Source organism: Schistocerca americana, chromosome 3 (assembly GCF_021461395.2).
Source record: "Schistocerca americana isolate TAMUIC-IGC-003095 chromosome 3, iqSchAmer2.1, whole genome shotgun sequence".
NCBI lineage: Eukaryota > Metazoa > Arthropoda > Insecta > Orthoptera > Acrididae > Schistocerca > Schistocerca americana.
The window spans coordinates 482,629,179-482,643,573 of record NC_060121.1 but is presented as its reverse complement, the minus strand read 5'-3'; the positions used below and the strand labels follow the sequence as shown (position 1 = coordinate 482,643,573).

General features: G+C 41.3%; 1 non-coding gene across 1 annotated transcript; it reads left to right on the top strand.

The window, feature by feature from the left end:
- Positions 1–12,335: 12,335 nt before the first annotated feature.
- On the top strand, positions 12,336–12,410 carry Trnas-cga. Its single transcript has one exon. It is a non-coding gene; the product is annotated as a tRNA-Ser (tRNA).
- Positions 12,411–14,395: the final 1,985 nt, after the last annotated feature.

Genomic DNA, 14,395 nt, shown 5'->3' with positions numbered 1-14,395 from the left:
GGAAACATCCCCCAGGCTGTGGCTAAGCCATGTCTCCTCAATATCCTTTCTTCCAGGAACGCTAGTTCTGCAAGGTTCTCGGAAGAGCTTCTGTGAAGTTTGGAAGAAGACGAGGTACTGGTAGAACTGAAGCGATGGGGACGGGTCATGAGTCGTGCTTGGGTAGCTCAGACTCTAGAGCACTTGCCCGCGAAAGGCAAAGGTGCCGAGTTCGAGTCTCGGTCTGGCACACACTTTTAATCTGCCAGGAAGTTTCATATCAGCGCACACTCCGCTGCAGAGTGAAAATCTCATTCTGGAAACGTAGAACTAAGGTTTTGGAGAGGAACTCCGGCGCTACTAAAAAATGCAACGCAGCTCTGATAAAAGCAATTATATTCTAGAGACAGGTTAACCTCAAAATTCTTTGATACAATTTATTACAAACAAGTTGCAAAGTCGTAGTTTTCACTCCGGAATCCAGCCAGATAGCGGTCAGACGGATATTTCACACTAAATGGGTTTAAGACCACTGTCGGATACCGATAGAATTTGGTTGTTGTCTCAATCAGACTAATCCTAATAGTGATCGTGTTAATATAATTCACTCAGCTGCCACGTGGGTCTTTTAGTGCACAAGGCCAGGATCTTGTCTTACCGGATGCCACGGAACTAAGTTCTTACTTACACTTGACACCCCACATACAAATAAGCATGATCATAAGCAATTGGTCATAATGATCATTGGTAGGAAACATAAATAGAATTGCAACAGCAGGAGCGAGCGCAACAGCTGACTTACCGTGTTCAATGACTGTCGTGCCGTTCCATGCACTAAGCTTTGTTTAGTTAACTATTTGCGTCTGTACCTCAGTAATTGTCACATATTAAGATAAACATTCATTCACAGTCAAAATAACTTCACCGCCTACGCGAACGTTACTTTGTCACGGTCTTATTCACATTTAGCCAAAAAACAAAGCTTATTTGGTAATCTTGCTGGAGGGCACTGCTCCCCGGTCTAACCGCTGTTCCTCCACAATGGCGTACTGTGCGCCCCGTTTTCTCCCCAACTAAACCGCTGGTGACATCAGCCACCATCTCTTCCCTTAAAACAGGCAAATTTTACGTTATACTTTCCCCGTTGCTCTCTGCGCATATACACTTTTTATTTAGACTCTTCAGCAAATTTTACTCTGGCTGTCTTCTCTAATTTAAAGTTTTTTTCAAACGAACAACTTTTTTACCCTTCGGCGGCCTCTTGTCGGACCAGTCCACCTTCTCCATCCCCAAGGGCAGTCCTCCTGTGGATGCTGCGTCGTATTTCTAAGCTACCCCTGGCTTTTCTGTGTCCTTCCGCCTTCACGTTCAAGTCAACATGCTGGCCTACCGCGCCCGACTCGGCTCTTATCGTAAGCCTTCGGCTCGCTACCTCCGCCCTGGCCGTCCGTCCGTCTGCCATCCAGCTGCCTTCTAAGCGGCGCTCGCTTACTTAAATAGGCTACAACTTTTGTTTCATTGCCCGTGCAGCAACCGGGTTTCTTTCTGAAGTCACCTCATATTCTTAGCTATCAAATGAAGTACTTAAAACTATTGCTTATCTGAAGCGTGGTCATTCGTGCACAGTACATTCCCACGTTTCAGTTGGGCAAATTGTGGCCGATGATGAGGATGAAATGAGGATGAGGACAACACAGCACGCAGTCCACGAGTGGAGTAAAATCTCCAACCCGTCCGGGAATCGAACCCAGGCCCTGAGCATGGGTGGCAAACATGTTACCACCCAGCTAAGCAGGCAGACAGCGAATACGTAGCTGAGTGGCCATCGGACATACAAGGACCAGCGACGGTCCAAACATGTGACTTATGTGTATTTTAACTATTATACTACTCTGTGTGACCATTGTATTGAAGAGACTGATGATTAAATTACATATTAATGCTATATACTTGTCATGATTTTGTCTAGAAGTTTGCACGAAAAATCTACGGCGCGGACCAGAACTGCGTACATAGCAATTTTTTTCCCAAATAATAAAACTCTGTTGTTCCAGAGACATTTTTAGGCCTCAAAGATCTATCATGCGACGAAAAAAAAATTGTGCCCCGGCTGGGATTCGAATGTGGGTCTCCTGCTCACTAGGCAGATGCTCCACCCACCACGCCACCTTGGCACAAATGCTTTGAACAACTTCATAGTCTGCAATAATACACCTCCATTCTCATTCCAAATTGCCATTCACCCCACAGCCCACCGGATATTCCCCCAAATTATTATTATTATTATTTTTTTTTTAACTGGAAAACTAATTTCATCTTTCTATATCGTAAATATGTTTGATAATAAATGAAGATATTAAAAGGTGTGTGTGTTACGTAAATTATTATTATTTTAATGTTCTGGCACATCACTAATTTCCATCCACCTTCTTGCTTCCCAATAAAACGATGTTAAGTGTGAATTACAATAACTTAATTTTGAATACGCTTTTAAATGTTCTTTGTTCGTGATAGGACTAACCTTCTGACAGAACACATTCTGGAGAGAGATGATGGAGATCTTATGCAGATGGGCACACAAACAGTCACGTCCAGTTGTAAAGCGGAAAACGGCTACTGCTTCTTTTCTTGGTCCATCAGCCTTACCGATTTGTCCTTGAGGTTTCCCAAATTTACTTCTCATATAAAATATTGTTCGACCATTTAATTCTTCTGGAAATGTGTTGTTAATAATGTTTTTGATTGTAAAATAAATGTTCGTTTTTCCAGTCTGTTTAATTTTTGTGTCCTTCTAGCCTACAAAAATCCAGTGAACTGCCGTTGTCTTGATCCCCAGCTATAGATATTTACTTACTTCTTGCCCTTCTTGAACTTCAACGTTTTTTTGGATCTTGTGTGTTGATAACAGCCAATATTTCTGCTATGAATCTTTGTCGAACATGTTTACACAATTATTTAGCTGACTTGCTGCAGTTCTGATGGCTGCAACTTCACCTTACGATCCTACAGGTTGATCAAACGAGAAAATCTTGCTTTACATTCCTATGCTAGATTTCCTTCTTCTTCACTTGATGAGCTATCTGTATAGATGTGGAGCCACTGAGATTCAGTGTATCTCAGTTGTACTGTTGCGTGTGCTTTAGCGCTCACTGTTATTTTTTCTGTTTCACCTTATCTTCTAATTATCCTTCATGCCGAACTGGTAATGCAGTGGAGAAAGCAAAATTGGAGATAGTGGGAAAATATATTTTTCAGCATCAAATTTTGCCTGTTGATATTGTGACTTAATGTCTTCTACTTTTTGGGTGAAGCTAATTTTTGTTTTCATCTGTCAGACGTTACTGTTACATAAATCCTTAAGTTTTGGCTATTCAGTTTGATTGGACAGACGAATGAGCTTCTCATACTGAAGCAGTGCTAACGTTTGATAATTATTTCAATAGGTTCTATTCCGGTTAGAATTCTTATATTAATGGTGATGATTTTGATCCACCAGTTATAGCACTTAATGCTTGGTTCTGGTCTTTTGTAATCTGCTGATATTTCTGGTAGCAGCCTTAACAAATGTTTTGCTACAATATGCTAAAATTGGTGGTGGTGGTGGTGGTGGTGGTGGTGGTGGTTAGTGTTTAACGTCCCGTCGACAACGAGGTCATTAGAGACGGAGCGCAAGCTCGGGTTAGGGAAGGATTGGGAAGGAAATCGGCCGTGCCCTTTCAAAGGAACCATCCTGGCATTTGCCTAAAACGATTTAGGGAAATCACGGAAAACCTAAATCAGGATGGCTGGAGACGGGATTGAACCGTCGTCCTCCCGAATGCGAGTCCAGTGTGCTAAAATTGGTCTTATGTAGCTTTTGTAGGTGCCCTTGGGCTATTTGCTTGAGCATCCCCATTTACTAATAGCTAACCTCTTCCGTATGCTAAGTCTGTTTCTTGCTTTCTGAGCAGTTTTATTTATGTGTGTCTGCCAGTTTAATTTTTGATATATATAAACCGCTATAAATTTTAGGTGTTCTTCTGCTGCGTATCTACCTTTCTAATTTTTAGAGGTATCTTTGATTGAGAATGACACAAAGAAAATGTTTGATAGTAGATCTTCCGACAGTTTCCATGAAATGTTCTCATGACCACTGTTAAAGGTGGTATATCACTTGGTTAATTTTATTTTATAAGTGATTGCAAATATTGTTTGGTAATGGAATCCAAAACACTATATCTTCTTCAAACTGTGCCGTTTACACTTCTTTTGTAGGTTTGTATGAGGAGAGGTAATTGATGAAAGTTTTCATTAATGTCGGACTGGTCACAGCATCTTGAGGAACTCGCGATTTGAATTTGTTAGATTTACTTAACGTGTTATTTATCTTAGTTACACATAATCTTTAATGTGTGAAGTCACGTATGCAGTAGAGCATTTCCCAAAAATAAGCATCATAATAAATTTTTCTAATACGGGGGCTGGATTAACTAGTCAACCGAACTTCAGAATCAGGCCACCTCTGCTGACACCACACACTTACAGCTTGCGCGTATGCGTTCTCCTTACTGGTCTAGTGTCCATCGAAGCAGTTCTGCAGCGGATGAGACATCTTCTAGTGTGGCGACATGACATGGATGTGTGGATTGGCAGGTATCACAAAAGAGACAGCTTCTCGATGCATATTGTCAGTTTCATTACGGCACTGAAAACAAATACTACATTTATCTTAGTATTTAAACAGTATTCAGCGGAAATTGTTTCAGTCTACTCGTAGGCTATGGTATTTGACAAAGGAGGGATGGTCTCATAAAGACCTAGGCAATGATTAACTACGGTTTTAATAAAGTTCAACCTTTCATCGACGGACACCGTCGACCATTTGTATATTAACCCCACTCGTCCAAATTCATCCATATGTTTTATTTCCGAGGTGAAACTCATCGACAATTACAGTAGTTATGAGCAATATTAGGCTTTCCTAGATGTTGTATATACAGACAAGAGGGAAATTGCCATAATTAAAAAAGAAGAAGTTGTTTAGCTGTGTAAACTTAATACGTTCCGGTTGTCGTCAATTATGCCAAAGGAGTATTGTAACTTTACCGTAGTTCCCATTCAATTCAACGCACGACGACTGTCAGGAGTTCACGCTCTGCCATAATGGCGTATCACCCGGCGTGATGGTATGGGGTGTCATTGGTTACACGTCTCGGTTACCTCTTGTTCGCATTGGCGGCACTTCGAACAGTGGACGTTACATTTCGGATGTGTTATGGCCAGTGGCTCTACCCTTCATTCGATCCCTGCGAAACCCTACATTTCAGCAGGATAATGCACAACCGCATGTTGTAGGTCCTGTACGGGCCTTTCTGGATACAGAAAATGTTGGACTGCTGCCCTGGCCAGCACATTCTCCAGATCTCTCACCAATTGAAAACGTCTGGTCAATGGTGGCCGAGCAACTGGATCGTCACAATACGCCAGTCACTATTCTTGATGAACTGTGGTATCTTGTTGAAGCTGCGTGGGCAGCTGTACCTGTACACGCCATCCAAGCTCTGACTCAATGCCAAGGCGTATCAAGGCCGTTATTACGGCCAGAGGTGGGTGTTCTGGGTACTGATTGCTCAGGATCTATGCACCCAAATTGCGTGAAAATGTAATCACATGTCAGTTCTACTATAATATATTTGTCCAATGAATACCCGTTTATCATCTGCATTTCTTTTTGGTGTAGCAATTTTAATGGCCAGTAGAGTGCTATCAATTTACTTACATCTATTAATAGTTTTAATAAAATATATCGATAATACTTCTAAGATCCCTGTTTCGCAATGTTGAATGCGTTTCCTTCTAGGTTACCTCTTTGCTGACAATCGTAGCCCTCAAGTAACTCAGCAACTGATGTTTAGAAAAATACCTTGCTTCACCACTGACATTCAGATATAACTAGGATTCTTATGCAAACTCTCAGTTTGTCACTAACCTAAACTAACTCTAAATTAGTTCTCCCTTGTTATCAATAGAACATCGCTGCTCAGAATTCTGAAGGGTGACGCACACAAGTATCTGTTCAGCCTCCTCAAAGATTTCTGCTCCCCAACCAACCAGAACAAATAAATTCTGGTCACCAAAAAAGTAGGCTTCTACAAAATGTTAATGAAAACTAACGAGGCTCATTTCAACAAACATAATAGTGGCATTTCAACAATGCAGCAGTATGAACGTGCTCATGGGAGATTTTATTCACTACAAACAAATATACGTGTGCTGTCGAATCACACTATATTGTTTACTCTGAATTTTCCTTTTGATGGTCGATTTGGAAATATTTTTAGTGTGGGCGGTGAACGTTATCGACACAAGCCGCACATATGACTACCGGCTGTTTTGAATTTGGAGGATGGTGACATGTGGTTTCAACGATATGGCGCAGCGCTCTCACTGTGAATCTAATCGTCCACTGGCTGCGGACTACGATTCTGGGCTGCACAACACATCGAAATTCAATCATAGCTGATTCACAATAGCGCAAGACTCTTCTGGTTAATCTGTCAAAAAGCTTTCTACCTGTCTGAAACTATAACAATTCGAATTACACAAGGATAACACCCTCTTCATTAAATAAACAAAATTAAAAATTTATCTTTGTGGACTGTCGTAGGGAACACTACATACTCTTGAGGAATGTACGGTTCCACGAATTTGTCACTGTACCATATAAATGGTGACCATATAATTCTGTTTTCCAGACGTGATCTCCATGTGGCATCTGACAGATTAAAGACTTCTGCTGCAGCAAGGAAAGTGGTATTCTAATGACAAAATGAAAAACGTTTCATTACGTTTGGGGCACCTTGTAGTTCCTAATGTCGGTCAGAAAATCCTTTGTGCTTCATTTCTGTCTCTCGTTCTCCAACAGTCGCCTTCCAGTTTCTCAGTAATCTTGTTCCGCCAAGCGCAGGCAGGGCTGTTAAATCATCTAGTCGAATTTGTTACCGTAATTGAATTTTCTCACAACACCGAGCCGGTCCCACTCTCGCTTCATCTCTCTGTCTTAAACTCTCATTCTTGCATCTGAAATTAATCGAATTTTTCTCTTTTGCGTTGAGGATACTCCTCTGCACTTAGGGCGTCTTTCGTACTTCGATTTAGGGATACATTTCATTAGGCAGAACATTACATTTATTGCTGAAGCTTTGTCTTGCGAGCATAATTTCACCCCAGCGTCCGTTACCGGTTACCAGGATGCCTCGCAAAAGTATTAACATGCATTTTATATACACTTATTTCATACGCGCGTTTATATGAGTACACATACAGCTACCCAACCATCCTCTTACAATTTTGTAGGACTTATTACTATTCCACTGTGGTAGAAGTCGACCGACCACCCAATTCTGCTTCAGTTATTTGGACGGCCGTCTGAACAGCAGGTGTCGTCATTTAATGTTGCAGAAACTGAGGCGGGAACCAACTGTGGAGTTCGCACCGAGTCACATTTTAAGTTCTGGTTAGGAATGTTACTAAAATTCATATGCTGTGTGCGAACGCTGAAAAAAAAAAAAAAAAAAAAAAGAAGAAGAAGACAGTCCGTAGTGAAATATTACTAGCGCAGATATTGAAAGAAAGCACGGGGTTTTAATACTCGAGGTAAATGAATTATGCAGTCTCCCTCATGGACCCAAATCACCATACAAGTTTCTCAGTTCAGAAACGATCCCGTAAAATGTGGCATAGAAAAGGTACTGCGGCGGGGCGGGTTCTCTTTCATCGAGCAGTTCACTTACCTCTATATTTCTTCCTTCCGACGTCCCTTCACTCTGCAGTAGTAGATACACGCTTGGCAGTGTAAAGCAGCATTGATGAAACCACTACCTAATACCCACCACACAGAGTCCTCGTAACTCAAGTCGCAAATCACTTCCTGCAAGTTCATTTTCACAAATTTCGGGCTGTAGGAGAATGCAGTTTAATTGCAGAAAGCATTTAAAATTTCTATTAACGTCTTTATATTCATAAGGAAGCTCATGAAATGGCTATCAAGTCCGTATTTAATAAGGCTAATGCTCTATCATTCCAAGTTCACTGTCTATACAACATTTTTCACACGAAAAAGCAGCCCGAATTTCTGCAAGTCCGACCCGATTAAATTTGCGATCGAACAGTAACTGACCCACCACTATTAGCGAGTTGAAAATTCGGTCGTTTCAGTGGTCTCCTATTTAGAAGTGCTCGCCAAACCATTCCATAAAGAACACGGCATATGCCATGCGGAATTATCTCTACGACCAAAAGATCAATACGCTTATAAAACTTCAACTAATTAGTTCTGAAATATCACACTTTCCTCAAAATGTTCGTAACTTAAGCCGCCTTAGTGACAACACGTTTTAAACGCAATGAACGCACTCGTTCTTCATTTTACATATTATTTTCACGGAGACATCTAACATGGTGTTACTTGGAAGCAGGTTAGCGAGCGACTATCTCGATGCTCCTCTCCTCTCTACCTATCTAACTACCTGCGCGCGGGAACCGTTTAATTCTGATTGGCTATTGATCTGAATGACCAATCAGAATAATCCTTCCAGATCGTTCTCGCAGCAAAACTTGCCTCAGCCAACCACTAATCAGATAGTCGTATACGTCATCACAATTCCAATATCTAATATTTTGTTTAATAAAATAGAACGAAATGCAAAAGATTCTTTAAATTAGTATAGAAACTTATTCCGCTAGCACACATAGATATATGTAATCAGCATCGTGGTTGCAACACAATTTTTCCACGGTTCAATTTTTTAAGGTTTTACATTAAGTTTTGACATATGTACCACATACACTCTCTCATTCATTTCCATGTATTCACACAACAAAGTAATAAACAAATAATAATTTCGAATGATTATTTATGCTACGTAATGTAGAGTAATTAAACATTTGAAAAGAAAATTCCAATTATGTGATTTTATATTCTGTGAGCTTTGTTATGACTTCAGATGATAATAAAAGATATCTGGTTACTGTCCCTAACTGAGTTTAAAGACATAAGTGTCAGTTTTAGGTCATTTCAGTAATTTTCTCAATCTCCATAACTATAATGGATAAAAATCTGAAATTTTAACAGGAACCCTTCCTTAATAAAGAAAGATTGTGTACCCAGTTTGAACAAAATCGAATCATAGTTACTATATGTTTACAGTCGTAGGGGGTATGAATTTGCGTACCGAATGAATGTTACTTGAGACCATTCACACGGACGGTAGCGTCAGCTGCGCTATGTGTCACAGAGAAGTAAAAACGTAGGCATCCTGAAGCCACCGTGCTACACGGCTGCGTGCCATACTGCATCGAGTGTTATCTCGTAATAACTTGCTACGTTACAGTACGGTATACTGGCCAAGCATTCCCACCAGAGAGGCGACTGTTTCATGGATTGTCTTAGTGAATCGACGTGTAAGACTTCCCGCTACCTGGTCGTCTCTGAAGCTCTCGCGAATGTTGTCCATCAAAGAGGCTCTTGTAGCGCATTAGCTTCTTCAAAAGATGCCTTCGTGAGTAGTTAACTTATATGAAATAATTCCTGGGATGCAATTATTTGCAAGAGCCGTGCAGTAGTAAATATTACGAAAAAAGTCCCCTCAAAAAGTTACAGTCCCAAAGAAGGGTAATACTAGCAATCACCTATGAACAGGCTCCGAGTGCATCCCGTTGTCGACTGGAGAGATTGGCGCGCAGCCGAAATCTCTTGCTTGCAGCGTAAAACTTCGTACCCCTTGTTACATCTTCGGTAAGTTAACAATATTCATTTCTTAGTAAATATACTCGTTTATTGCTCAGCATTGTTATTGTATTGAAGCTCGACGACAGTAGGCTTCTCCTAGTAGCAGTATGCCGAAGATGGACTCCAATAATTAACATTTAATAAAGTAAAATCGGTTTTTCGCGTTAGAGCACTAGTGGTGTCCTAGTAGGCTTCTCCTAGTAGCAGTATGCCGAAGATGGACTCCAATAATTAACATTTAATAAAGTAAAATCGGTTTTTCGCGTTAGAGCACTAGTGGTGTCCTGTGTATATATCGCTGAGTAAGATCTGATCTCAAGGCTTGCGTTCCTCTCCCTACTCTCGTGATTCACTACTACGCCATATGATCTCGTCGCTACCTCTGTCGGAACTAGTTTCTTACTTGCCGCTGTCTTATTCTGCACCACTGCTTAATGCAGTGAATTGACTTCAGCTACCTGCCGATTTGCATTTAACGTAAAAACTGAAAAGTAAATACCATACATAACAGGGGAAATTTCAGAACTGTCTTTTTTCATTGAAGGGCTAAGCAAGTACCAGCTTCTAACTACACATCAGACAGGATACAAGTTGATGTACGATTATGCAGATGGGGGATGGTGAGATGTGCCCTTGATGAAGATCCGGCGTGTGACTGGGGGATATGTAGACGACAGACCATATTCTGAAGCGGGCATAAATTGGTTTTAAAAGTAGTGCGCCATAAAGTTACTGCAAGTGTGAAGTGTGTAAACTACAGACGATCTGCTTATTCAATTCCTTGAGGGCGTACTGCATGTGGTTCTGTTTCCATTCAATGTAACGTTTCAAGCCCCAGTAGTCCTAGTTCCATACTCAGAGAATGAGCGTAGAGGAGCAGCTGCTGGAATGTAGCGTCGCCACTATACGCAAGGTCCTAATGAAGGTGGTTTGCCGTTGCCTTCCTCCGACCTGTTATGAGGTGTCAAGTGTGTATCTGTGTCTTGTGGATGACAGTGGTGAGTGTTTGCTCAGTGTAGTGCTGCGTTTGTGTTGTTATGGCTGAAGATAAGGGAGATGGTGAAGCATGCTGCCGGCACATAGACTGCTCCTCTCAAATAGCACCAAGCGGATCGCCTTCGATCGAATGGATCACCCTTAACAGCGTCACATAACCTCAATTCATGAGACTGTGGAGTGGTTTGGAAGTCAATTCAGAACACTGGCGCAGGGATTGGTGATCAGCAACCTTACTCCACCACCTCCCCTGCCACTGACGGTCAAATACTGGCTGCGAACATTTTACATCAGCAGGTTTCAAACCAGCTTACCTCAAAGTCCAGCGCCACCGCACTGGCGTGCGTTAGCTACTTCGGCTACGGACGAGTGTACAGTGTTACGTGAAATGATTTGTAAGATACAGCTTTCTCTATTCCTGCCAATTCTTTTCGCTTTTGTATGTAAAGCACTAGCTCACACTATCATGGAGATCGCTCGGAGAATTAATCGTGATTACTAATTACATTACAACGTAATTTACGAATTAAGTTCCCATCATTAGGTTAAAGGCTTTCTGTTAAGAAAGGGGTCATAGCGTAGACACAATGTATGTTCAGTCCGTTGTTAAAATTTCTTACACGTTGCCTCGTAGGTTTCCCTCAGTTATTAGGCAAATGATGGAACTAGAGTATTCTTCGCAAATATTTCCAGTTTGAAAGTCATTTGCTCCATTCCCAATTTGCTAGAATATTTCCCTGTAAAGATTTAGGTTTTACAGCAACCCACACCACTCCCACGACTAGGTAATGAAAGATGTAAGGCCAGTGTATAATAAAAAAATTCCGCTAAGTTACTTAGAATATGTGTCCAACAAGTCATGGACTGTAATCTGTTATACATACTGAGGGATACGCATGCATAAGGTAAGTGTTCACGTATTTGTATATTTGCTTGGGTCATATAGACCCAAAAGGAAATTATAGATTCATTGACTGCCTAGGAGCGGTGAAGGTTTTCACTTGATTTTTATTGGTTGCTACGTAAAAGCTGAAATTGACTTTCCAAATGCTCCAGACTGGAAACCCCTCTGACTAACGCACAGCTCTCTGCGATTCGACTAAAAACAAATGAGCTTTAAAATTAAACACACTCTTCCAGAATGAGATTTTCACTCTGCAGCGGAGTGTGCGCTGATGTGAAACATCCTGGCAGATTAAAACTGTGTACCCGACCGAGACTCGAACTCGGGACCTTTGCCTTTCGCGGGCAAGTGCTCTACCAACTGAGCTACCGAAGCACGACTCACGCCCGGTACTCACAGCTGTACTTCTGCCAGTACCTCGTCTCCTACCTTCCAAACTTTACAGAAGCTCTTCTGCGAACCTTGCAGAACTAGCACTCCTGAAAGAAAGGATACTGCGGAGACATGACTTAGCCACAGCCTGGGGGATGTTTCCAGAATGAGATTTTCACTCTGCAGCGGAGTGTGCGCTGATGTGAAACATCCTGGCAGATTAACACTGTGTGCCCGACCGAGACTCGAACTCGGGACCTTTGCCTTTCGCGGGCAAGTGCTCTACCAACTGAGCTACCGAAGCACCGTGAGTCGTGCTTCGGTAGCTCAGTTGGTAGAGCACTTGCCCGCGAAAGGCAAAGGTCCCGAGTTCGAGTCTCGGTCGGGCATACAGTTTTAATCTGCCAGGATGTTAAACACACTCTTCTTTATACTCGAAAAATTAAAGTCTAACTGCATTAGGACGGTAAATCAACACTAGATAGTCACGCTTGGCGACGAAAACGTTTATCACGGAAGTTTTGAGGATGTTTTTTTGGTCAAATGTAACAAACGTATTTCTTGACTAACCAGTGCAATTCGAGATGATTTGCTTTTCTTTCAGATCGTTAACATTGCCGAAACACAGAATTTGTCCATACGTTTTCTGTACGTTGAGAGATCGCTCTCTAACCTGCTGTAATGCTGTGGCCGCTTGTCAATACTTCAACAATAGCTATTGCGAACTTTTATTTGTAGACATATCTTCAACGTGGAAAAAAAAATGTTCTAGAATATTTTTCGGGCGATGGAACTGAAAAATCTAGCGTTCTCCCACCCCCCCCCTCCCCCTCCCATATCAAATTATGGAAGTATTGTACTAACTACAGGTGCCGTTTTCGAGGAAAATAGAGAACTGTAGCCGCACGGGATTAGCCGAGCGGGCTAAGACGCTGCGGTCATGGACTGTGCGGCTGATCCCGGCGGAGGTTCGAGTCCTCCCTCGGGCATGGGTGTGTGTGTTTGTCCTTAGTATAATTTAGAGGTTAAGTAATGTGTAAGCTTAGGGACTGATGACTTCAGAAGTTAAGTCCCGTAAGATTTCACACACATTTGAACATTTTAGAGAACTGTACTTGTAAAGCGGTAGAATATAATACATTAGCAGCTATACTGCGTATGGCACCAACACGGAAATGCTACGTTTATTTCAAAAGCGAGATTTTATTGGCAGTCTTGTGAAATTACGTTGTTCTTTTTAGTCTTTCAGAATGTTTCGCAATAGATACTGGTGATTGCTTTAGTATAACGCCTAGTACCTTGTACTGAGAAGTGAAAGCTGTACGCAGGACTTTCAAAAGCATCACATGGGCTGTGAAATGTTCTGAAACATAATATGGAGTGGTAACGACCTTAATTCATCATGATAGTGATAGGGAAGATCTGGAACATAAAAACTTTAGAAAGCCTTCTAGAATAAATAAGGCAATTTCCAGGAAATGGTCCTGCTATCGAATAGTAAATTCCGACGTAGTTAAGAAGAAATGTGAGTTATTTTAGACCTTCAGTAGAACGGTATGAAATAGAGGGGACCTCATCGCGAACAACTACTGCAAACAAAAATTTATGTATTTTTAATTTATCCATTATCACAAAATAATAAATATGACAAATTCTATGTTAGAAATAAAGAAGTTGCACTCCTTTCAGTCATTATTTAATTAACAAGATCACAAAGCTCTCTTCCACTGAACAAGCAGAAAAAGTCTGTATGTCATAATGGTTCAAATGGCTCTGAGCACTATGGGACTTAACATCTGAGGTCATCAGTCACCTAGAACGTAGAACTACTTGAACCTAACTAACCTAAGGACATCACGCACGTCCATGCCCAAGGCAGGATTCGAACCTGCAACCGTAGCGGTCGCGCGGTTCCAGACTGAAGCGAATAGAAACGCTCGGCCACACCGGCCGGCTGTATGTTATAACGTTTCAGAATAGAATAACTTTTTATGTGTTATGATGGCAAATTAATTATTGATTTGAATAGTAATGAATTATTTCTTCAACTGAGGAGATTGTTTTCAATTATTTATTTAGAAAGTAGTATGATAACCATGAACGTAAGTCTTGGAATGTGAACCTCTCTCCGATGTACTTTATCTCAGTGAAGAAAATCATGCGAATGTAAATCTGCTTCAGACGTTACGGTTTGGCAAGAAAGAGCTGCTCGGAAAGGGAACGTATACAAAACAGTGAAAGGAAAACCTCGAGAGTTTTGTGCAGTTTAAAATTTTTTTCTTATGAACATTTTATAACTGTACATAATGAAGACGAACACTTTAAAGTTACATCAAGAGATTACAAAAGAGGCGCGAAAGACGATATGAAATCGT